The following is a 26,246-nucleotide window of genomic DNA, read 5'->3' as shown; positions in this document are numbered from 1 at the left end:
GCATGAGCTGGCAATCCAACAAACACCAGAGGTCGACTTTGTGATTGTGCAAAAGACAGCCATTTGTCCATTTCTGCACGGAATGATCGGTCACCAGTGTGACAATAGTTGTTGTAGAATTTCACAAAGAGATAGTCAACGAGCTCTCCTGCCTCCTTAAGAGCTAAATAAAAACAACGTTACACAGAAGCGTCAGTAACAAAAAAAGTAAAACATAGTCAATGACATAAATAATAATTAACACGAAGTTTCATGAGTGAGTAAGCGAGTTCCATGTTCGAATCTTAACCCTATTCAGACCGGGCTTTTTTGGACCTTCTCAGACCGGGGGGGGGGGCTTCGGAAGCCCCCCCCCCATGTAACTTCCAGAATATTTAAGCAATCACAATGAAACTTATAGGATGCATTGTATGTCCGAACACCTTTCTTTTGGTATACGTCACGTGGGATGGTGACGTCACATCACGTGACAATTACATCATGATGTCAAAACAGCCGCCATCTTGGATCCGCCATCTTGGATTTTAAAATTTTCCCAACATGATAGAAAACCACTAAAAATGACTGCAAATTACTCAAAATCAATAAAAATGTGCTTTAAACCCGTAAAAATGTAAAAATAGTTCCATTTAAGTTGATTTTTATTAGCAGAAACATGCAAAATTACAAATTTGCCTGTCAAAATGTCGTTGCCATGGTGATGTCAAGTTCCTGACACATCATCCAACCCTACTAAATTATTGCCAGATAAAGTTTAGGAAAACTCAGAAAGTTTCGCAGCGTTTGGTTAAATCTTAAAAAAGTTATAAGAGTTTAAAGTCAGCGCGGGCCTCAAAAGCCCCCCCCCCCCCCGGTCTGAATAGGGTTAAGTATCATAATATCTCGGTCCATAATGTTCCATAAAATAAAAGGGCCGGGGGAAGGCTCTTGCTTGTAAATCAAACCAACAATACTAAAAAAAATTACCTCATTATAAGAAAGATCACGTGAAAGTTAGTAACTTGTCAATAAAGAAACTGCATGGATTTGAGAACATTTTCTGGAAGCATGCGGTTGCTTTAATAATAGTTGAGCTACATACTCTCAATCGAGCTTTCTGGGTTGGAGCCCTTCCCGGAGTTACTCTGTTGTGTTCTTGGGTAAAACCCCGTTCTATCACGTCACAAAATACCGTATATCGGAGGGAGAAGGCAGTAGAAATACCGAAAAAGCTCCCCTCTCCCCTCCACGCTTATAGACCCCGCCCGGTTAAAAGCTCATCTTTTCAATAATGAAAAAAAAATCCGGCTACAAGCCCCGCCCCCTATTTGCAAACGGTTTTTTATGCCCTCTTTAGGGTCTTTCCACTGAATTAGAACCTGCACTGAGATTTTTGTCAAACTGAAGTGTCCATTTGTTGTTTTTCCTATAGAAACTTGAATTTTGAAATAAGGCAGGCAGGCAGGAGTCAGTCAGTCAGTCTGAGTCAGTCAGGAATCAGTCAGTCAGTCAGTCAGAAGTCAGTCAGTCAGTCAGTCAGTCAGTCAGTCAGGAGTCAGTCAGTCAGTCAGTCAGTCAGTCAGTCAGTAAGTAAGTAACGAAGGAAAAACACTTTACAGTCATAGACTAATTACCCTGATAACCCTGTGGCCCTTACCTCCCTCAGTTATCGTCCCACCCATCCCTAGTGAAGTTGTTTACCAGAAATCAACTTCAGAGAGGCTTCTTACCAGTTCCACTCCGTTCTGGTCCTAAATAATGATCAGGATACAAGCATCCAGGTGCAGCTGTAATCAGATAGCTTTTCTTAGCTGCGCCTGTCTCGGAATCCATCAGCCTGCGCAGTTCCCTTATGAGATCAGGATAGTGTTCAGGTCTTCCGCCTTCAATGTCAAGGTCCACACCGTCCATTACTGCCCTTAAGTAGAAAACAAAGAATAATTAGTCATTAATTATGTTTTGTTCTTCATGTCAGTACCACGCTCTTTTCAACGCATAGGCCCTTGCAGTGAAAAGCCTTGGGATCCGGTTTTTCGACGAACTGAAAATCTTGACTTGAGATTACAGAGGACCCAAACCACCCTGGCTGTCTGTTATTTTATGATCGTTAGTTATTATTGGTTATCGTTTGATGAAGAATGAAAGGTTAAAGGAGCTATGTCATAGGCCCTTGAAGTGAAAGCCTTGGGATTCGGTTTTTCGACGAACTGAATCTTGACTTGAGATTACAAGGACCCCAACCACCCTGGCTGTCTGTTATTTTATGATCGTTAGTTATTATTGGTTATCGTTTGATGAAGAATGAAAGGTTAAAGGAGTTATGTCACGGTATTTTAAGTCATTTTTCTGATTATTTTCAAATTAAAGGACATCTGAAAACAATAGTTTTCTAATATATAAAAAACAAAGGAGGAATAAAAACCCAAAAATAACCAAGGATGGTTTCGACTGACGAAGATTAAGACCGATTACGAACAACAAACATTGCCATTTTTTCAGTCCTTGACGTAGCTTCTTTAAAAGAATAATTAAAGCGCACAGAAAGGGAAGGCTACATGGTATTTATCTCTGGTCTGCTAAATAAATTAAATTTATTATCATCATGCATGTAATCCATAAATGAACCAACTTTGAATCCTGCGAGCTGGAATATAAACCACATTTTAGACTAATATTATCTGTAATGTGTAAAATAAGCAAAACTTCGCTCTCAGCTTTGAAATTTTAATTGTCATTAGTTGACTTGTCAACTCCCAAATGTTCTCTTCCCACACCTGTCTTGGTTCTTGAATGAAATGGGGCTAAAAACTGCAGTGGAAATTCAGCACTTATGTTAAACATGTTTGAGGGTAGGGAAAACAATATATATAGCTCACGATCCAAACGGTCTTAAGCTCATCTCGTTAGTTTGTCGGTCACCGCCAATAAACAAGTCGTATAATGTTTGGGCAAATTCTCTTGCTTTTGCAGGACTGGGAAGAGTTCCGTCTGCAGTAGGCCCACCAACAGAAATCAGCACTTTCTTTCCAAGTTTTTGGCATTCTTTTATTCCTTCTTCAATGCCAGGGCAACGAAGAAGTGTTGGGTATTCTTCGGAGATTTTTTGAGTACAGTGATGCGCGAAGTTTAGGGCAGGCAACGAATCTAAAAGAAAAATGTATATAATTATGTAAAACTCAACTATGTGAACTGAGTATGTATACGAAAAATATAAACTGCAACTGCGACCTTTGAATCGTACAATTTAGTCATAGTAAGGGTGATCGGGCATGAATTTAAGGCTAACATGATGCGATTCACTTTTATAATACCCTTTTCCTACTGTTTTCAAGGTGTTAACCTTCAGTTAAAAACCCTGGTATACTTATAATTAATACACTCTTAGAACACTTATTGCATTAAATAATGAATAGTAAAGCTTGGAAAGGAAACTTGGAATCTCTTTATAACGAGGTCTTCGGTTTAACAAAAGGTATTTTTCGCCCCAGTTATAAAAGTAAAATAAATGGGAAAGAGCCTCGATATAGCGAACATGTTTTGCCAGCTACTTGGCCCACTCTATTATAGGCGTTGCAATCAATCAATCAATCAATCAATCAATCAATCAATCAATCGATCAATCAATCAATCAATCAATCTATCTATCTATCTATCAATCAGTCAGTCCGTCAGTCAGTCATTAAATTTATTATCGTCATGCATAGGACGAGGTTGCTCTTGAGTGTCTGGGCCAGGGGCTCATGTATAAATACGCATAACAAGACGTTAAAGCGGTCAAATGCAGAGGAATCATTACATTCTTGTATTTAAGATAAGGCATGTGGCTTTAAAATGTGTTACAATGAGTTTTAATTTTTACCTTGATTTCTTGTGTCGAAAAAGATGTCAAGGAATGCAACATTCAATATGTCATATTTGGTTGTCTGACACACCTCCTTAAGTGGCTTCTCAAATTTGTCATGGCCCTGGCTAGGTCCGGCGCTATTTTGACCCCAGTACCCGGCCAACAGTTGTCGAGCAGTGCTTCCAGTAGGAGCTGTTAATTTATGAATAACAATAGCATATTATACTTTACTTTAAACATGGTGAGCCTTGATGAAATGGTCCTAAAATAATTGTGACCCATCGTCTCTATTACAGATGCAACAAAACATTCTAAAACTTTCATTACTAAGAGATTATGTAAGGATTACCCCTGTCAGAAATGCCAAAAATGGTTTGTTGTGGAGACCACCCTAAATGTAAACCCCAAAAATCAGTCTTCGTTACTGGATATGACTCCATTTTTAACTCGGAAAATCCGAGTTCTGGTGATGAGACCAATTTCACTCCTTCACTCCTTCCCTCGATTCCTGTTACACATTTTATTTGAATAATTAATTAGACTAATATCAAATTGAATTAATTAAAAATCTTGTAAAGCGGGTAGGGGTGGTGCACATGACTGTGTTCACAGGCAAAATTTGTAGCACATCTACGTCGCTTTATATGAAGTACACAAAAGGTATTTGTTTCTGAAAACCTACTGCTCTCCTAAAGGTACTATCTTTCAAACTGAGGTCACGGATTTATGGGCTGAACGCCTGCACAGAAGACTTACGGAGACACTGAATCTTGCTCGATCACAAGAAATCGCCTTTCCAACATGGCGTCCAACGCTAAACACCAAGGTGTAAGATGACTTAACAAATCAAAACGAAGCTACTTTGATTTGTTTTAGTCCCAAAATATTGCAATAAATGAATGAGGTACCGGCCTCGAGACGGTAGGATTCGATGCCGCGTGGGTAAAAACAAAAGTAGAAAATTTTAAACTAGTTATCAAACCGGTTCAAGTTAACTACAATACGAGAATCAAAGGGACTCTAGCAAGGGAAGAAAACAAAATTACTTTTCCTCACCATTTCCAATGCTGCAAAGCAGAATCAAGGACAAAATCCTCCCGGCTGAATACATAACTACGCTGAAAAAGACAGCGTAAATCAGTTTTAATAACGAATTCCTAATGGTAATCAATATATAGTTAGTTTATCCAACACTGTATTTAAATTATACGGATGAGAAAGAACGAAAATAAAACTTGAAACCAAAGACAACCGTAGTCTGAAATACGAACACAGTGTCTGTTTTTCGCCAGCTTTTTTCAAGTCGTAATTTTGGGCAAAAGGCGTCTGCGCTTGAAGGCTTATATTGTTTTGGTGTACCACCAAATTCTTGGAACTAACATTAAAAGATGTGTGTGGAAATCATCATGGAGAATTTTGTTTGTTTGTTGTTGCTTTTTCCGGCTTCTTTAAATTACTTAAGTTGGAAATTTCACTGTAAGATCCTTTCATACTTACATCTACATCCACAGTTCACATATTAAACCATCTCATAGAGCGGTTTTCACTTGAGTGTCGAAAGTAAATTGCGTTTGCTTTGGTTTTGCATTACTTCGCTTAGTGATTGGCTTAAAACTCTCGCGCCATTTTCTCAACCAATCAGAAGTAAAACCAAAACCAATCGCGACTCGCTCGCGCACGTTTTCCGGCGCTTCGTGCCAACCACATGTATTTGCTTCGAGTTTTGATTGGTTCACTGGATTGTTCGTGTCCTTTGTGATTGGCCAGAGTAATTACTTTAGTTTTGGTTTTACGACACTCAATTGAAAACTGCTCTATACTACTCATCATTTCACTCCTCTCGCGGGTAAAATATAATTTCAAAAAATGTGTGGCTTCATTAGCACAGTTCGTAGAACGTCGCTGCGGTATCGCGGAGGTCGCATCTTGGAATCACGTTGAAGCCCTGTTTTTTTTCCTGCTTCTTAACTATCCAAATAAATTCGAAAATTGAAGTCGAAGATCGTTTCTTACTTACAAATAGAGACAGTGATAGCAAACGGCGAATTATGACAGTTGTATCACTCGTATATCGAGAAAAAATACTAAAAGTTAAGAAGTCGGACCTGCAAGCGTATTCGTCCAAATGAAGCAGGGCACTGTTTTTTTTAATTAATTTGTTGAAATCAGATTTGAACGTTCAACAGCTATCGTCACATCACTTAAGACAAGTTCATTGTCTTATGTTTTTTTACGGCGAAACGAACAACAAAAAAATACGTTGGTCTTTATTTCATTAAACTTTTACTTCGGACTTTTAGTCATAAAGTACGGACAAAACTTATGACTTGATTATCGCGTTCTGTAGTAAGTAATAAACACTATAAATTTAAACCATGGAGCGATCGAAAGTTACGAGCAAACCTAAGTACTCGATCAACTTGATAGACATTTTTCGACTTTTTTTGCTTGTTTACAAGCAAAAGGAAGGAGAATAGCGGTTAAGTGGGGTAATCTGGAACCGGAAGGAACCATATTCTTGTTAACTCTCAAGGGACTGTTTTAATTTCTCAAGGGATTTCTTTCCGCTGTGGGTGATGAAAGGGTCTCTCATTAGTATTGCGTCAACACTTGCGATCTCGTGGAAAAAACGTGACTTGTCACATGTATAAACGTTATATAACAATTATTTTTAAACGTGAGTATTTCAAATCAGATATGACACAACTAATCGGGAATGTGAGTGGTTCAGCCCATGAAGGCAACGTATAAGTCTTTCACAGACTAAAGCGACGCTAATATGTAACCTAAAACGATTAAGAACGCAAGTTTGTACTGGTACAAGCGTCTCACACACTTAAGGGGCGCTAATATTTAACCTAAAACGTTTAAGAACGCAAATTTGTACTGTTACAAGTCTTTCACATACTAAAGCGTCGCTAATATTTAACCTAAAGGATATGTTTTCGCGACAATCGATTGCGTTAGTCACGCTAAACACGAGTAAATAATCATTTATTCGCGTTCTCAATTCAAGGGATTTCTTTTCGGTGTGGGTGAACAAAGCGTCAGTCAACACTTGCGTTTTCGTCGAATAAACGTGACTTGTCAAATTTACAAACATTACATAACAATTTTTACACGTGAGTAGCTCAAGTGAGACATGACCAATGGAGAATGTGAGCGGTGCAGCGCACGAAAGCAAGAACGGAAATTTGTATTGGTAAAAGCACGTCACACACGAAAGGGGCGCTAATATTTAACCTAAAACGATTAAGAACACAAATTTGTACTGTTACAAGTGTTTTACGTAATAAGGTGCGCTAATATTTAATCTAAGGCATTTGATTTCGTTACAATCGATTGCGTGACTCACGCTAAACGGGAGTAAACAATCATTTATTCGCGTTCTTTTAGATAGATAGACTTATGCAGAATGTCTGGGGTTCTAGGACAATTTCGGGGCAATCGTGAATTTTCCGACGTGGTTAATTCCTTTAACCTGTCAGGCAATGCATTGGGTAATATGTCAACCTATTTTTTGCCCCATATCACCTTTTTGCCTGGACTTTTGTATCTCTACACAGGTATTTCAGAAGAATGTGTTCGAAAGGCGTCCTATCAGGTACTACGTCGATTGTTTCCACGTGTAGAATTGAGCGAAGGGCAAGTGTGTGATTTTAAGTTAAAATTTTCACTGAGCAGCTGACATGTAGCTATTTTAGGATCGCAGTGCTGAGCTTGTTCTGAGCTTGTTCACAGTTTAGTTTCGGGTGCTGCCATATATGAAGAATGTATTGAACCGCTGAACTGTTTGTTTGCTGAAGTAGACCGAAATAAGCGTATACGCGACACGAGTATTCAATGTGTTTTCGATTGGGGTTTTCTTTGGCTCCTTAATTTGCGTTTGAGTTTTGTAAACAGCGCGTTGTTGACTTCTAGGTTGCAGTTTTAATTTAGAATGTGATGTGGAAGTGTATAGACTGTTTTAGTTACTACAGCGGTGCGCGGGATTCTACCGACATCAATGCTTCTTTGTGTGTAAAGTATTTAGGTAAGCTAAGTTATAATATTTGTACTGGTACAAGTCTTTCACACACTAAAACGTTGCTAATAGTTAACCAAAAGGAACTAATTTCGTGACAATTGATTATTTCTGCTGAGTTACACAATTTAGAATTGCAACATTCAATGCAGGTGTGAAGTGATATTTACAAGTTTTTTTGTAGCCTGTTGTGAAATTACTTCCGGTGGAAGCAGTAAACACTAAAAGTTTTTGCTTCTTTTCAGAAGTTAATGCATCGCCATTAGAAAAAAAAACAGCAACTGTTTTATCGGAAATGTAGTCGTTAGAAATGGCATGTGTAGCCGTAAGGTAAAGAATAACGCGAGGAGAAGCGGCTTTTGGTAATATCCAAACGAAACTTTACTTCTCAATGTGGGTTAAGATTGCGTGACGAGACAAAAGGTAACTCTGTCGTGCGTAACCTTTATCGAGAGCCCTGCATTAAGCCGAGTAGAAATCTTTCTAACTCGAAAGGAAACAACTATTTCGATTAAAGGCAAGCGTCAAAGTTTACCTTTTTTAACCAAGCCAAAGTATTACTATATGAGTCGCAAAGCGCCCAGCCGTCGCGACTGACAAATACAGCATTTCCTCCGCGAAAATAAAAAAAAATGCTTGAACTGACAGACGTTTGAATTCTTCCATGATATGTTCGAACAACAATGCCCAGGATAAACCTTCTACTCATACTAACTTCATGCAAAAAAAGTCGATATCTCGAAGAGATCTTTGATTTAACTTGGTGCGAAGTCACTTCAGTTTGGAGCGATATTATTGGGAGCGATCTGACTATGGAGCGATCTGACCGGCGACCGTCTTATGTGACATTAGCCTTTTCTCATCTAGTAAAACAAAAGCTAAATAAATTTACATAGCAAAAGCTCCCGCTGTTTTATCATCAGTCACGAAACACAGCAATACACCCTTACCCCAACCAAACCAACCCAGCACCTGGTAGAATCGGGCGGTTGGCTTAGGTAAATAGCAATCAGAGTATTTTGTAAACAGTAATCTGCAAGACCGATACTTATCGTTACGGTATTAATCCGCTCATAGAAGTGACAACCCGTTATAGTTTGTCATTGATAACCAAGGAATAAAAGCTTTTAAGAAATTTACATACAAAAGGTCCCGATGATTGTATCATTAGTAAAGTGGAACTGCTAACCCGCCCGCTAGCATGGACACGGCATGCAACTTGCCACTTGGATTGAGCCCAGTTGAGTTGTGAAATTGTGAAGCATTTAAAACATTATATCAACTTTTTCTTTTTCGAGCTTAAAAAATCGCTATTGGAGATTTTACATTTGAAAATATTATTAAAACATAAAACCCGAAAATGGAAAAAAAATTGCTACATGAGCCAACTTGTTGGTATAGTAACAAGCCTTTATAGGTAGATTTTTGTCTTCACTCATATGGTCTAAAAAGAATGCTCATGGAACCAATGTTCTAGTTAGTTAAAAGGAGATATATTTTATCGTTGAGGCAACCTTGAAACGTTTAAATTTTGTTTACTAGGAATAAGATATTTATTAAAGGCTGTATTCGCAATTTTGACATAGAAAATCGGTCTTATAGTTCTTGTAAATCTTGCATGACTAACAGCACTCGAAGTTTAAAATGATTGCTTTAAGCGTATTAAAATGCTTTGCTCTTAGCGTATCAGCATTCAAGGCTTTAGAGTGCTCTTAGACCAGTCAGGTTACATAATGGTTTCTCCCGACAAACAAAAGCTCGTGTATATACTGTACCACTGTGCGCGAGTGAAAGCAGTATTGGACGTGCGATGCAGACATACCTCATCGAAAAAGTAGCAGTAAAATTAACAAAAAATTACATTCATTTTCTTTTTTGTATCTCCCAGTTCTGTGAATAACGTCTTGGGGGTTTTTGTTCCGGCATAAAAAGAGAAAATTGAGTACCACCGCTAACGAATTCCATCCAAATTGCAATCTTCTCCAGAAGCAGATAAATAGTAACAGAAAAAAATAAGGACAGTCACAAAACGCGAAGAATGGAAGGGAAATTGAGAATAGCACGTCATGATTGTTAGTTGAGGATAGAGGCTACAAAAGGTCAATTTCCAAATACAGAAATGATAAAAAGGTTAAAAGCTGATTAGACATGAGAACTGAAGCAATAGTTAAATGAATCATTGTCAAAAATGGCAAATAAAATTAGACATACCTCGGCAAATAATGCTTCCTCAGAGAGCGCTGGGTTTAAGTTAAGCGGTAAACAGCAGAGAAAATCTTTAACAGCTATCGTGTCTCGAAGGTGACTCCCTCTATGCTGTAAGTATGAATAATTTATATTATTATCGTACTTTTATAAATAAATTTACATAACAAAAGGTTATTTTTCTAAGTGCGTGAGCGGGCGGAATTATGTAAATCTTGCAATTTGATTGGTTCCATTTCTTTTCCATTGCGGATTCCAGAAGATTCGATACAAAACTTAGTCGTTTCTGAACGATTCTAATTGAAAGATCATCTCACAAATGTAGAATTTGGCACCGGTTCTGTGATCACTTTATTAGTATCTCTAGTTTGGAAACTAGGAGATAAACGTCCTAAACTTCGAAAGAAAAGTTGATTAAATCGCCAAATCTTGTCCTCAGCGGTTTTCTTTCGGTCAGCACCAAGAACCCTGGCTCTGACAAAGCCCGATATTTTGAGCTTGCATAGAGTGCTCACTTCCGATTATCAGCCATCAGATTTGAGCAGAAAATACTGGAAGCCAGTAAATAACGGACTTTGCATAGGACTTGATCAACAATGCAAGATGAGGAACTAGAGGTGAATACAAAACAAAGGAAAGCTCTGGCATTTCTTTATTGACTTTAAATTAAAAGTAAGAACAATTAAATGTCAACAATTAGATCTTTTAAATCTGGCTTGGTTAACATTAATTTTTGAACATTAATTCTTGTTATTAGTTTAGAAGGGGAAAATAAAGTAAATTTCAATGACGTAAAATTACATCCTACAAGCTTATAGGAAGGGTTACACTTAATAAGCCCCAGGTGTAAGCCGGTATTGGTTTTTGTAGCCTACTAACTTAATGTTAAATTTTCCTTAAATAACAAACGAGATAAAGACTCCTCCACGCTTCGTAAATAGCCAACTGGTCAGCCTCATGCCAGTTAGGTTTTTCAACAAGTTCCTGCTCTATTTGAAACATTTGTTTGTTGATTTAGAGATTTACAGTGTCCCCAATAAGCACAGCAGTGTTAAAGACATTGATACTTCAATAAATTCATTTCTCTTTTTACTTATTTTAGACGATTATCTTTGATTTCCTCTAAGAAGACAGAAAGAAAACTTAAAAAGGATTCAGAGATTAACAAAAGAAAATGTAACAGCATTTTGGAATGATTTCATCAGTGATCAAATACAGATCATGGATTTGACAGCACTTCTGATCTCGCTCTTCCGAACCAAATACAAAACAGGATTTATGGCGGAATTCAGATAAAGAAGCGTTACGCACCACATATACAAGACTCCAAACGTGTTGGGAGTAAAAGCCCCAGAGAACATAATGATGGCAATAAAGGGAGCCTGGCAAAGCAATAGTAGAGCGATAACTATGAACATGTCAATAGCCGCTTTCTTTTCCCGCTTAAATATAACAGATAAATTCTGTCCTGAAACGGCGTCCGCCACCTGCTTGTTATGGCGACGAATAGCAATGGCGATTCCAACGTGGTTCACAATTGGTAGAATTAGCAAAATCACACCCAGAACCAGTCCCAGGACGATTGCGGGAAACGTAGGTAAAATGACAGTGACCAAAATCGCCAATATCAGCCAGGATGGGCCTGTTGTGATGACGGCCAGTATGGCATCTGTTGAATCAGATATAAAATCTCTGTAAGTTTTTGTTGTTAGGTAAAGGTGTACATACATACATGCATGAACTTTATTTATATTCGAATTACAGAGTAGCCTGAAAAGGCTAATATCTTCGAGAAAATAAATAGTATAAAAAAAGAAAAAAGGGGGAATCTATTTACATCTATTAACATGAAAAATGTTCAACATACCATTATGTCTGAAAGGAGATTACTTTCATTCAGGAGTCTCCTACCAGTTAAAGTAAGCTCAGACCTTACATTATCAGGTAGGGAGTCCCAGGTCTTAGATACAAAGTAACGAAAAGAACTGAGGCCATATGTAGTGGTAACAGGTTTACATAGTGCGTGAAAATATTAGTACCTCTAAAAGAGTATTCAGACTGATGCAGAGTACGCATGCCCTTAAGTGTAGGTGTAGGTGTAAGTATAGTTAGTGTAGGTGTAGGTGTACAGTAAGGTGTACAGTAGGTACATGTACATATATTGAAATTGCCTCTAGGCTACAGGGACAGGACGGCTGCAATTTATATTCGTGGATAATATTAGGATTTTTTTAGTGTAAGTACCGCTATATTTCCCAAATGCTCGAAAATACTATATATGTTGTTTCGTACCCTAACTAGTACGGTAAAAAGCAAAGGTAATAGCCTTTCCTTTATTGTTTCGGTTGTGAAGAAAAAGGGGGGGGGGGGGAGTTTTAAAAATAGAGGCTTCATTAATTTCTTGCCCCATAACGAGCGAGAAGAACTTATTAGGGAAGGGAGGTGGAAGCTTAATCAGAGGATTTTAAGTGTGTAAAATGTAAAATGCCTCTTTTCTGACCTTATATTTACTTTAAATTAATAAATGTGGTCACCCAACTAGTTTAGCTTTTTAGCTATTTTGGGTGACCAGCAACTGTGTGTATTTTTCATTTATTTATTGTTTAAGTAGTAACTAGTAATTTTGCAGTTCATATAACCTTGTTGTTGTTGTTGTTTATGCTCTTCACTATTTGATCATTCTACATAAGTTACCTTTCTTCGTCACGGATGCACGGTACACCATAGGCTTTGCTAATGCGTAATGGCGATCAAAGCTAAGCAGGGTGATGTTGACGAACGACCATCCTGTAAAGGCTGCTTGACAGACATCAGACGCATAAAACAGTTCAGCCTGATGATCGCAGGATTCATGGATGCGGTGAATCATCAAACGCCAGGCAATAAATAACGGCTGTGCTACTAAACCGGTCAAACAATCAGTAGTGGCCAGACTGCACAACAAAACATTGCACGGTCTTTGCAGGGAAGGTGTCTTGATAACAGCTACAATGACAGCCAGGTTTCCAAGAAATGCAAAGATGCAGAAAGGTACGTTGACGGCACACACAACAACATCATGTATAAATGAGGCAGTGTCGTTTCTTGGGATTGGAACCCAGTAAGGCAGACCACAGATTGCACTGTTAGCACCTTCAGCCATTTCCTGTAAGACAAAAAGAAAAGTAGTGCCTTTAGTAACATAAAAATTCCTCACTTTTTCCTTATAGAAAATAAAAATATTTTTTTCTATTTTTATCTTAATGAAAACTGGAGAAATGTAACCTTCTTACCATGAATACAGTTTTTTTGGTAAAATCGACTTATTGAACCGCGCTTATGCAATCTCTGTATCATGGTCATTAATTTGGTAATTCACTCACGAAAATGTGTATTTATATAAAGTGCAATTTATTGAAGGAGATGTGTTTCTGGTTGTGCTTTCGAATTAAATGTGTCAGTCATTTTCTGGTTAACAGAATAAAATTACTAAAACAAAGTTCCTTCGCAAAAAGTGTATACTAACACAACATCGATGTTTTCCTAAATTCTTCTCGCATTGGTGCCCAAAAATCCTGACCACGATTAACAATGCGATGCCAGCGTCTTGATGAGAAAATGTGTAATTTTGTAATGTTTAATAAATGAGTAGCAGTGTTTTATCAAAACAACACGAACTGCGAATTTATTGAACGGCTTAAAAATCTTCTGATGTAGATCAACTCATTCTTGCACTAATATTAAGATTTGGGGTTATTTTGGCCTAGAAAATTGGACGTAAAGTTTAGCCGTGTCTTTATCAGATATAAAGACACTCATTTAAAAACATTAAATTCTTTTGTATTTTCTTTATGAATTATTAATGAGTTTTTTAAGTACTAATAAACTTACTAATTAGGCCCCGTCCACACTGACCGGGGTAAATTTAAAAAAGGGTGAAATTTAAAAACGCCGCGTAAAATGTTTTCCGTCCACATTAACCCGGGTAAATTTGAAAACGATACGCTTCTTTGGTGAGCGTTTTTGAAAAAGCTCCGTTTTCGGTGTCCGAAAACGCCGGTTCAGTGTGGACGGTTGACCTAACCGGAGAAAAAAAGATGCGTTTTCAAATTTACCCGGGTCAGTGTGGACGGGGCCTAAATCATGGTTTACGGGAAGAAAACGTAACTTTCAGGCTAAGCTTTTGATGCAATTTTCTATGTTATGTTTTGGAAGGAAACCGGTCATCTCGGCATTCGCTTTCTTTCGAACAACGGAAAAAAATTGAAACTCACTAATAATAAGAAAATATTACACTAGATTCTATACTATGGCTAACCCGAAAAATTTGTACATGTACTTAGTACGTCCTTATTTCCTGATCAGTTTCCTTAAATGGAAATGCAGCACTAATTAAATTATTTCAGTCCACCCTTATTAATATTGCTAATCAGTAATTGAATGCAAATTTTGTGAGATCAAAGTCGACAAACAATTGTTAGCTAATCAGTTGCCAGATGTGGGAGAAAATAAGTAGGCTTTAATAGTTTTCTTTTCGCGAGGGAAAAAGGAAAGTTAAGCTTAGACTGAGACCTCAGGAGCTAAAAAAAATTAAGAACAAATCCTTTATTAACAACATCTAAGATAATTCTCTGTGGCGCAAAACTATTTACAATAAACGATTCTATAATGCAGTCGTTAAATGAAGAGCAAAATATGTTATACAAAAGTGAAAGAAAGCGATCACTATCAATATCCAATATTTTTTTCAATCATTCCTTTATAAACTCTGCCACGATTGTAATAATAATTGAATAATAAAACTTTAGTAAAAATTGAATATCAACCTGAATATCAAAATGTAGTAGTAACTGAATATCAAAACCTTAAGTCCTGCAAGGGCTCTTTCAATCGAAAAAAAAGCAGAGCTAAAAAAATGCAGTTTTTGATATGGCAACCGTGACCCGTTTAGTAACTAAAAAAAGAAATTATGAATTGCCAGCGGATAGATTCAACTAAAATATAGTTATTATTAACAGCAAAGTAGGATTGAATTCAAAGTTGACACAAATACAGAACAAAACCGATATATATTTTTCATTTAAAGTTTTGCCTGCGGTTAATGATATTCTCATAGGCTTTTGCCGCCGCCACTTTATCAAGTACACAGTGTATTTTGGATCTCAATTAAGTGAGTTAAAATTAGTTTCGGCATCGCCGTCAGTATTTATATCATAAGCAATTAACGAGAATTGCACCATTTGCTTTTCTTAAATCTTTAATATTCTTATTGACTGTACCAGCTGCGCCGATAAGCGTCTGCAAGGCTTCTGCGCGGTAAACGCATTTTGCGGCTTAATGCATAGTAACATTTTTTGAGCACTGTAAGGATTAAATTGATTTAACTTACATGTATTACACGAAATTTTCTCGGCATAATTTCGCCATTTTGCACTTTTTAAATATTTTCTTTAATTTATAGCCCACTTCCTTTTTTCGTGACAAACACGAAAAAATTTGGCTTCGCAAATATAATATTTCTAACATATCATGCCCGTGGGAAACGTCCATACGTAAACATAATGATTTTTTTTTCCGATTATCTAACGCATTAGAAGCTGTATATTAATGAGTTATTTATTGAGCATCATTTTCGAGTTTTCGTTCTGTTCTTTCCCTGAACGGAATTAACGAAAGCGCGCGGCAAACACACTTTGCTTTCAATGATGGTAAACCTTTCCAAGCCTTTTTTTTTTGCTCCGTCTGTTTGGATAAATTAAAAATTACTACTTAATTAATTTCTGGTATTTCTAAATTTTATAGTAACCAAAGGTGGATTACAAACATATATAAAATATTTATATATTATTTATATAATATTTATATATATTATTATTATTATTATTATTATTATTATTATTATAAAAAATAATCACTATCAATATCCATTTTTTTCACTAATTCCTTTATAAACTCTGCCGCGATTTCAACATTGTAGTAATAATTGGATAATAAAATTCTCGTAAAAATTGAATATCAAACTGAATATAAAAATTATTATTATTATTATTATTATTATTATTTTGCGTTAAACACCGTTACTGCTAAAAGGAGACATTGTTAATGCGTGGTCCATTTTTACTAAAGAAAACGAAAGCTATTAGAGCCTACCGAGCCTCGTCTTTCATAGAAACAACATTAACAGTCTATTTGTGTCCAGTTATTTAAATGCCACTAGTCCGCTCGGTGAAAGGTATGTAGTGATGTTTTTATTTCCGTCAAAAATGTAAGAAGTAGCTAGGTTTATTCTTAGACGGAAATTTTTTTTAAGTCACTGACAGCATCAAAGAATCTGGATTTGATTTGTGAAAGTAATGCCTTACGTCTTCCAGGCCTGGAAATTTAATTCGTCGCTCTTTCCCGGCTAAGTGGCGGAAGATTTAGTATTTACTTCCTTTACACGGTTTTTAAGTAAAATAAGCATTAACAATTCACACTTGACTCCCTGATGTTCTACCTTATTACAGAATTTGCATTCAATTGCGTTAATTGCAATATTTCATAATCGAGGGGGTGGAATGACAAGTTTCTTAAAAAAAATTAGAGTAAACATGGAATAAACTATTTTTAAGTCGCTGCATCGGCACAAACATATATGTATGAGAGTTTTTTTTTTAAACCTTGGTCTATGTTGGTTTCTTTGCCAGATAGTCAAAAGCTTACCTTACCCTTCAATGCAAATTGAGCATTTCGCAGCTGGCAATTTCGTTTCAAGCTATTGTATGTTGCCTTGCTATTACAACAGGAAGTATTTTTTATTTTGGCTTTAATAAACACTGTATCAACAAAGAGGTTAACGTTTCGGTCCTTTTTTTTATACAGCAAACGAAAGCTTTTTGATCCAACTGATCCTCCATTTTACATACAAATAATAAACTCAAATAGTTTATCCATGGGTTTTGCTATTGTCTGCTGAAAATCGTTGGTTTCGTAAAATTGTTTGAAATGACCAGTTACTTAATTGCAATGTTTATCCTGGCCAGTAAGCACTAGTTAGCATATTGTTTGCAGCAGTTTTTTCCGTAAAAAAAAAAAAATAAGAAATAGGTTTATTCCTAAAAGGAAGAACCTTTTGAGTCACCGAAGGCTTCACTTAAAGAAGATCTGATTACCAAAGACATATCTGCTTTTCCTCCCGGCCTGAGAATTTTGAAGTTCACGGTTTTTCCCAGTGGAGTGAAAAGTTGTGTTTTTCTTCCATAACATGGTTTTAAAGTGAAACAGGAATAAAAATTCACAGAAGAATGACACTTATTATCGGAATTTAGCTCGTTTAAGCCGAGGTGATTTTTTAGGTGATTTGTTTGTTCCCACAAAAAAATCGGCAAAATTCAAACTGCTTACCTTGTCATGAAGATTATTCTTTGTTTTCGAAAATCAGGTCAACGAAATCCGTTTGATTACATGTTTGCCATTTCTTTAACATGATAATGAATCTGTGAAATTTATAGGACCTGAGAAACACTCATAATAACTTGAATTAATGTTTTTAAATTAAATGCGCTATTCATTTACTCATTAAGAACAAACTTTTAAAACAGCGCTTTTCCCCGAAATTAAATTCTTTTTTTTAAAACACAGATTTTGACCAAAAATTGTCATTAAGATTAATTACTATTGTTATTGCTTTTATTTTTACATTCATACGCATTTCCTCGCTCCTCTCTTTATGTCAGTGATAAAAAGAAAATGCAAAATATTACCAATAACACTTCCGCCAAAGCTGTTTAATATTACTTCTTTCACACACCGCGTCATGGAAGGGATTTTGTCAGCTTTTTTTAGCCATCCGGTTCTTATATTTACGGGCAAGAAAAAGTATTTAGTAAGAGAAAAGTTTAAAATTTTACAACGTATAAAACATTTCGCTCTCAGATATGATATATTCAGTGTCTAAACGGTGCCTTATACAGATGTTTATACTCGATACTAGATTTAGTGAAATACTAGCAATTAAATATCATTTTGTTTATGTATGTAATCCTCCTTTGGCACTACAAAAATCGAAAATAACAGAAATCAAAAATCCAAACAGACGGAACACACAGAGGTATAGGCAGCTAAATGTGTTTGCCACACGTCTTAGTTTATTCCGATCAGGGAAAGAAGAGAGCGAAAACTTGAAAATGACGCTAAATAAATAACTATATAACTTGGAATGCGGTAAATTATCCGAAAAAAATCGTTCCGTTTACGTATGCACTTTTCCCATGGACTTGATAATTCCGAAAATCCCATTATAACACAAAATTTCTGCTGAGTCAAATTTTCACGTTTGTTGCGAAAAAAGGAAGGGCTTATTTTATTAAAGGAATGTTTAAAATGTTTCTAAATTCACGAAAATATATATTAAGGCTTGCGAAATCCCGTTCCTCCAAAATAGCGAATGTTGCGAGAATTTCGTGTAATACATTGTAACGTGAAGGTGCTAGAAAAAGGTTACCATACATTTAGCCGCAAAATGTGTTTAGCGCGGGGCAGAACGCTAATCGAACGTTTACCACGCAGTACGCTTATCGACGCAGCTGGTACAGGCAACAGAAATATTGAAGATTTGAGAAAATCAAATTGTGCATAATACATAATTCTCGTTAATTACTCATGATATTACTATTGGCGGTGATGCCAAAACTAAGTTTTGACTAAGTCAATTAAGATCCAAATAACTCTGTGTACGTGATTAAGGAGAGGCAAAAACAATCATAACAAGAACATAAATTTATTATACTTTAGATAAACTTTAAAATGGGGAAATATGAGTTTTGTTGTGTATGTGTGCCAATTCTGAATTCAATCCTACTTTGCAATTAATAATAATAATAACTTTGTTTTAAGTTGAAACTATTAGCTGGTAATTCCTATTTTCATTTTTTCTTGCTTACTAAACGGGTCAGGGTCGCCAAATCAAATATCCTATATTTTTAACTCCTGAGGTTTTTTAAGCTTTATTTTCCTATTTGCGTTACGAAAAGAAAGCTAAGCCTGCTGATTCCTTCCATGACATGACATATCAGAAAAAATAGCACACACCTGCTGCAACTGATTGGTAAGCAACTTTTTTGTAAAATTTGGTTTCACAGAATTAGATTTCAATTATTAGAAATCGATGCAGACTTAGTGTTTGCATTTCCCTTCCTCATCAGAAACTAAGGATGTATTGGGGTAAATACATATTTTTTGGGTTTTTTCAACAGATCAAACGTATGAAAGTATTTTTGTATTAATCTATGTTGAGTTTTTTGCCAGATAGTCAAAAGCTAAGTTTTCCTTGTAATGAAAAATTTTGATTTCACAGCTGCCAATTTGGTACAAACTGTTGTGCGTTGACTTGCTTTCCCAATAAAAAAAAGTATTCAATTGTTAATTTTGTTATTAAAATATGGAGTATAAACATCAATACAAGGCGACGTATCAGAAACTGAATAAATCATATCATTTCTAAGAGAAGCATTTTCTATTCGTGGTAATATTTTAAACTTTTCTCCACACGCGGTGTGTGAAAGAACTTATATTTAACAGCTTGGGCGGAAGAGTGTTAGTGGTAATAATTTGCATTTTCTTTTTTTCACTGACATAAGGACAGAAGTGAGCAAATGTGTTTGAATGTAAAAATGAACGCAACAATGCTAAAGATTTTGAATTTCTCATTCGTCACCAGAAAAAAGTCATTACATGTATAATATTTATTGGTGAAAATGTTTGGTCAAAATCTCTGTGCTGCATAAGAATCTTATTTTTCGGGGAACAATATATTTCTCCGCTATCGCTGTTTTTAAAAAGTTTGCTTTGAATGAGTACAGTATGTGGCCCTTGGTCCGGACGAAAAAGACGCGAACGTGTATTTCTCAGCTTAGAAGAAGAGCAGTGAGCTGAGATTTGTCCTGTAAGTTACCGTGGCATCCAGCTAACATGTGAAAAGACAACAGCTTCTGTGCTTACTCGATTACTCTGTAATATCGAAAACGGTGTTTCGGTTTGACGGCCCTTGGTCCGGACAGCGGGTCCTTGGTCCGGACAGCACGCAAAATTTACGCAACAATTGTTCAAAATCTAATCTAAAGAAGCTTCTTGCACATTTTTTTATGTTTTAGTGAAATTCAGAAAAATGAAATAAACATTTTAGGGAAGAGAACTATATTTCATCTCATCAAGAAGTACAGTGAATATAAACTATAGCGCTTATCACACTGATAAGCGTGATTTGCAAAGTTTGAAATAAATAAATTCCAATTCGACCTTGATGCACGTACACGTCTTAACGAGCTCCCGAGCTCTTCTGTGTCACGTGGGTAAATAAATTACATTTACATTACAAAATTACATTTTTTTGTTTTAGTTTTATTGTTGTAAAATGAAGTTTATTATGCCTTAGAACTCAAACGAAAGGTGTAACTTTTGTTAGACTCCGTCAGTGTCCGGACCAAGGACATAGTCAAGAAAATTACTTAGAAATTTTAATTCGTTACTTTGGATGGAAACTCAAGCGGTCAATCAAATTTTTTGCACTAGTCGAAAGAATATTTCCTTTACATCAATTCTACCAAAAATTACCTCTTTTAGCGTGCTCATTTCGGATATTCAGGAATGTAAAGAAAACCATTTAATTTGAGGCGCCATGAACAAATAAACATCACGAAACAAACTTCACCTACCTTCATGTCGACTTGAAATTCTCGACTTCACCGCCAGCAGGAAAGCCTTCGAGCGAGGTTAAGACAGCAAACAGATCAAGAAATCTTTGGAAAGGTTCGGTTTATCTCCAGTGAAACTTTGTTTCCTATTGGAAAAATGCACGATGAACCGAAAGTGTCCGGACTAAGGGCTGTCCGGATTTAGGGCCACATACTGTAAATGAATAACACATTTAATTTTAAGACACAGCTTTTAATTCATTAATTCAAAGTGTTATGAGTGTTCCTTACGTCCTATAAATTTATTATGTAACAGAAGTAACAAACATGTAATCGAACGGAATTCGATAACGAGAATTTTGAACACCAAGTATAATATTTTATATGACAAGGTAAGCAAATTGAATTTGGTCGATTTTTTTGGACGCAAACAAATCACCTTGGCTTAAAGAAACTGTCCCGATATTTTGAGCCGTTTTTGTGATGTACGAGCATTTGCGAGCATGCGAGCATAGCGTTTTTCTTTGCGAGCACTAGCATTGATAAAAGTTAGCCTTGCGAGCAACGAGCACAGCTACCTCCACTAAAAACCAAGCATGCGAGTACTTGTAAAAATATGCGACCTCGAGCAAACGAGCATACACTAAAATTATGCGAGCATTCTCCGCAAAAACCTAATTTTGCGAGCACTACAAAATTTTGATGAACCCTCCCAGAGCAGCTTTAGGGTGTAAAAACACCAAAGATGAGTTAAACGACAGAAACAAAAACAGATAAATAATAAATCGGTGCTGTGTAGCACAATTGAGCTCAACGGTTTTGAGCACACTAGCTTTGCGACTGATGCCAGAAGGAGTTATTTCCGAAAAGTCCTGCAAAAATCATATAAAAACTAAGCACTTGAAACGTTGGATGGTTACGGCTGAGAATGATTAGGACTGATTATCAGAAAAATTAGAACAACTGGTCAACTTTTCCAAGAGGCGCTGCAAAGCACCCATGACTAAGCTCTTTTAATGAGAGATATATAGAGGATAATACATGGTTGCGCGGAGATACGAAATTTATCGGATTTGAACACGAGAAGATAAATTCATATCTCCGCGCAACCATGTTTTATTCTGTTTATTATATAAACTTACTAATTACGATGTTTTTTTTTTTTTTTTTTTTTTTTTTTTTATTGAAGAAAATTTAGTAGACTTTACAGTATTAATTATTAAAGAAGAAGGCGAAAAGAAAAAAAAATACAATATTGATAATACAAAGAAAAATTTACACAATTTCACTACATATAAGTACAAGTACAAAGTTGGTTTACAACATAATGTTCTAAATACAATTTTTAGTGGAAACAAGATGAAAAAAGGAAGAAAGTAGGAAAAAAAAGGGGGGTGGCACATTCTAAGTGGAAACATTTTGAGGCGGAAGAGCGCTTAATGTTGCCCATTTGGATCTAAATTTCGACAAGGTGTTGTTTTTAAAAGCGATTCTGCTTTCACAAAGGATTTTGTCTTTGAGAACGAGATAAAAAATTTTAAAGCTTGGTGGGCTATTATCCAACCAAGCTTGAAAGATGTGATATTTTCCGATGATTAGAACATGGTTAAAGGCGTAGAACTTAGTACAGTCTCGTTTATAGCCGTACAGAATATCTGTCACGTTTAAAGAAACATTCTCCGATCGTTTCTCGTTCCACCAAATAACAATTTCACGCCAAAAATTTTGCGTAATGGGGCATTCATACAAAAGATGAGCTAAAGTTTCGTCGGGAAAATTGCAGCGCTCGCAGCGAGGTGACGTTTTCAGTCCCATTTTAAAAAGACGTTTGTTTGTGGGAAGGATGCCATGAATGATTTTATATTGGAAACATCTAAGTTTGTTTTCTACCGTGACTCTAAAAGGCAATTGGTAGATAGCTTTCGGGGATAAGTTTTTTCCGATTAGTTCTAGTTCTATATTTGGGGGTTTAAGAACTTTCAAAACAAAATGTTCGCGAGCGATTTTGGCAGTGACATTAGAGGGTGTTAGGTCATCTCTGACAGTCTTATTGGAGGGTATTTGCTGGGTATTTAAAAGGGAGTTTTTCCAACCACTAGGGATTGCAGAGAGGAGGCCGAAATATTTTAAGAAATTCACTTTTAGACCATATTTCTTTTGAAATTCGGCTCTGGATAAGAACCTACCATATTCCAGAAGGTCGCGTATTTTAACCACACCCTTTTGATACCATGTCAGAAAAAAGATCGGTTTTCCATCTATTCTAATAAATCGGTTGTTCCAAATGATTTCATTCCGGTATTCATCAGCAGATGAGGGGTCTGTAGAGTGTATCTCCTGCCAAGCAGAGAGTATTTCTTTGTAGAAGGAGGGTAATTCTGAAGGCAGATTTAAGTCATGTATATCAAAGTTACATTCAAAAAGGAAAGTGCCACCGAGGTGGGTTGTGGCCAAGGAAAAGGCAGCGCACCATTTACTATCTCCAGCTTCACATAATCGCTTTGCCCACGCAGCCTTAAGAGATTTGTCCATCATAACAAAGTCAACCATGTTAAGACCACCTTTTTCAAGAGGACCAATAAGAGTGTGCCGTTTAATTTTATCCGGCTTCATTTTCCATACGAACCTGAAGCAAATATCGTTGACTTGTTTACATATGTTGGATGAGACTGAGAGAACAGACGTGTTGTAGACTAGTTTAGAGATGGCGAGAGTCTTGACAATGCATATCCTTCCTATAAGAGTTAGATTTCTCGCTGACCACCTGTTTAAAGTCTTTTTCAATGATACAATTTTTTCTTCGAAATTGATTCTGCAGCTAACAGCCGGGTCGTAGGCGAAAGCAACACCGAGAGCAATTACGTATTTCTCTGGCCACGAGATATTAAAGGGGGATCGCTTGCCCTTGTTTTGTTTAAGGCTGCCAAGCCACATTCCTTCTGTTTTAGAAATGTTCATCTTAAGACCTGAACACTCTCCAAATTCACTTAGGAGGTTAAATAAGTGGTCCGCAGAAGAGTCGTTAAGTATGAAGGCAGTGATGTCATCAGCATACAGACTTAGTTTTATTTCAGTGTCATTAAGTTTCAGGCCACATATGTTATTATTCTGCCTGATGGATTGGGCCAGCGTTTCAACAGCCAAGACAAATAGCAGCCCTGATAAGGGACACCCTTGCCTGACTCCTCTATGAAGAGAAAAGAAATTTGAAGCAAAACCATTATTAAGTACGCAGCTGGAGATGTTAGAATAAAAGACATGAATCCAGTTCTGGAACATTGGCCCAAAGTTCATAGCGTCAATAGCCTCGAATAAGAACTTCCATTCGAGGGAATCGAAAGCTTTTTCGAAATCTATAAATAAAAGCATGCCGGGCAAATTTCGTTTCTCGTACACATCGATAACATCGGAGATTAAGCGGATATTCTCTCCAATAAAGCGATTTTTAACGTATCCAGTTTGATCGCTATTTATTAAAGTCGGAAGAACTTTCTCTAGTCGATTTGCAATGCATTTGGTTGCAATTTTGTAATCTGTATTTAACAAGGAAATTGGTCGCCAGTTTTTCAGAAGAAGATTATCTTTGTTTTTCTTTGGTATAAGCGAGATCACGCCTCTTCTTTGTGAGATTGACATTTCGCCTTTTTGGTAGGCATCATTAAAGCAGTCAATTAAAGGGCCCACAACATCGTTCCAGAAACATAAATAAAATTCTGCTGTGAGGCCGTCAGAACCGGGAGTTTTGTTTTTTGCAAAAGTTTTGAGAATAGACAGACATTCATCGGCAGTAATAAGACCTTCGCAGATGCTTTGCTGTTCGGCATTTAGTTTGGGTACCATTTCAGGGTTTAGAAAGCGTTTGCTGAGTTCAGTAAATGTGCTAACTTCAGGCAATTGTGAAGTGTACAGCGTTTTGTAAAAATGTTCCATTTCCAATAGAATTTTGTTTGGTTCCACTAGGTACTCATTTTTATCTGTTTTCAATTTAGCAATGTGTTTCCTATTGTGAGAGCGCTTTTCCAAATTGACGAAGTACTTGTTATTCCTTTCACCGTGCTCGTACCACCTTACTCTGCTCCTAATTATAGCACCTTTTGTTTTGCGCTTAGATAAGTTTTTCAGTTCCAATTTAACGCTTCTCGCTTCAGTTGTTAAATTCATATCGTTGGGGTTTTTACCGAGGAAAACATTCAGTTCGTTTAATTTTCGAAGTAGATCCATTTCTTTGGTCTTTCTGTTTTTGCTAAGGCGTTTTGCAAATCGTTTACAGAAATCCCTTATTTCCATTTTAACCATTTCCCAATAAAGTCTTTTGTCGTCAATGTAACTGTGCTTTTCTTTTGCGTGAATTAGAAAGAATTTCAGGTTTAAGACAAATTCTTCATTTTCAAGGAGGGAATTGTTGAATTTCCAAAATCCTGGACCAGGTTTTTTCTGTGAATTTTCGTACTGAATTTCGACATAGATTGGAGAATGATCGGAATCATGATATGCTTTAACCTCCGTTTGGCATGTGCGCGGCACTAGGTGTTTAGACACAAGCCAGTAATCTAGGCGGCATTGTATTTTGCCAGAACTGTTGCTCCACGTGAAACGCTGGGAGGAGGGATGATGAAATCGCCAAATGTCAACGAGACCCAAAGTGTTGCGAAGGTCGTTTATACTATCAATAACGCTTCTTCGGTTGTTTGTATCTTTTCCTCCCGTCTTATCAACACTTTCAAGCGGGCAGTTGAAATCGCCACCAAGGATGATATTGTCATTAGAGTAGGGTCGCAATTTGTTAGACAATTCATTGAAAAAAGTTTTTTGGAGACTTGGATCATTTGGAGCGTAAATGTTGACAAAACAAAATTCTTCATCTTGTAGCGAAGCTCGAACGAGAAGAAACCTCCCTTTTTTGTCTCGGATAATGTCAGGGTTTTCAATTTTGAGAGTCGGTTTGATTAACACCATCACGCCTCTGCTGTGTTTTGAACCATGAGAGTAGAAAACGTCACCACCCCATTCCGCGCGCCATATGTTTTCAATTTTGTCGTCGCTATAAGTTTCTTGTAAGAAAATTACGTCATATTTACCGTTATGGAGCCAACGAAATAAATTCCTTCGTTTGATCGACTTATTTATACCTCTGATGTTCAGAGAAATACATTTAAGATTCATGTTTACTTAAAAACATAAATTACTGGGCAACAAATGCGCACCGCTCAAAAAGGATATTTCCCAAGAGATGTGCCCGACTACAGCTATTTAAAAACAAAAATAAATTAACATTAAACACACAATAGAAACTAAATGAGCCGACAAGCGGCTTATTGTATAGAAGGGATACTAGAGAATGGCTAAAACTCATGAAGATAATTAAAGGTGTCCCCTCTACGCCTCCCCGCGACCAAATTATTTATTCTGGTTTCGTTCAACGTGATGGAAAAAAAAAAAATTATGTGCAAGGGCGAAGCCTTATTAAATAAAAGTATCTGGAAAATACATGATTTTAGGCAATACATTAAAACTAGTTGTAACCATAGATAATAAAGAAGTAATT

General features: G+C 36.5%; 1 protein-coding gene across 1 annotated transcript in view; it reads right to left on the bottom strand.

Annotated features, from left to right (window-relative positions):
* Positions 1-26,244: 26,244 nt before the first annotated feature.
* The window catches only part of LOC144658927 (uncharacterized), a 798-nt gene continuing 796 nt past the window's right edge, over positions 26,245-26,246 (bottom strand). Inside the window, exon 1 of the mRNA XM_078519431.1 lies at positions 26,245-26,246. This exon is cut by the window's right edge and continues 796 nt beyond it. The gene's annotated coding sequence lies outside the window, so the exon portion shown is untranslated.

Source organism: Oculina patagonica, chromosome 6 (genome assembly GCF_052425735.1).
Source record: "Oculina patagonica isolate OP01 chromosome 6, crgOcupat, whole genome shotgun sequence".
Lineage (NCBI taxonomy): Eukaryota > Metazoa > Cnidaria > Anthozoa > Scleractinia > Oculinidae > Oculina > Oculina patagonica.
This window is presented reverse-complemented; position numbering and strand designations above follow the sequence as displayed.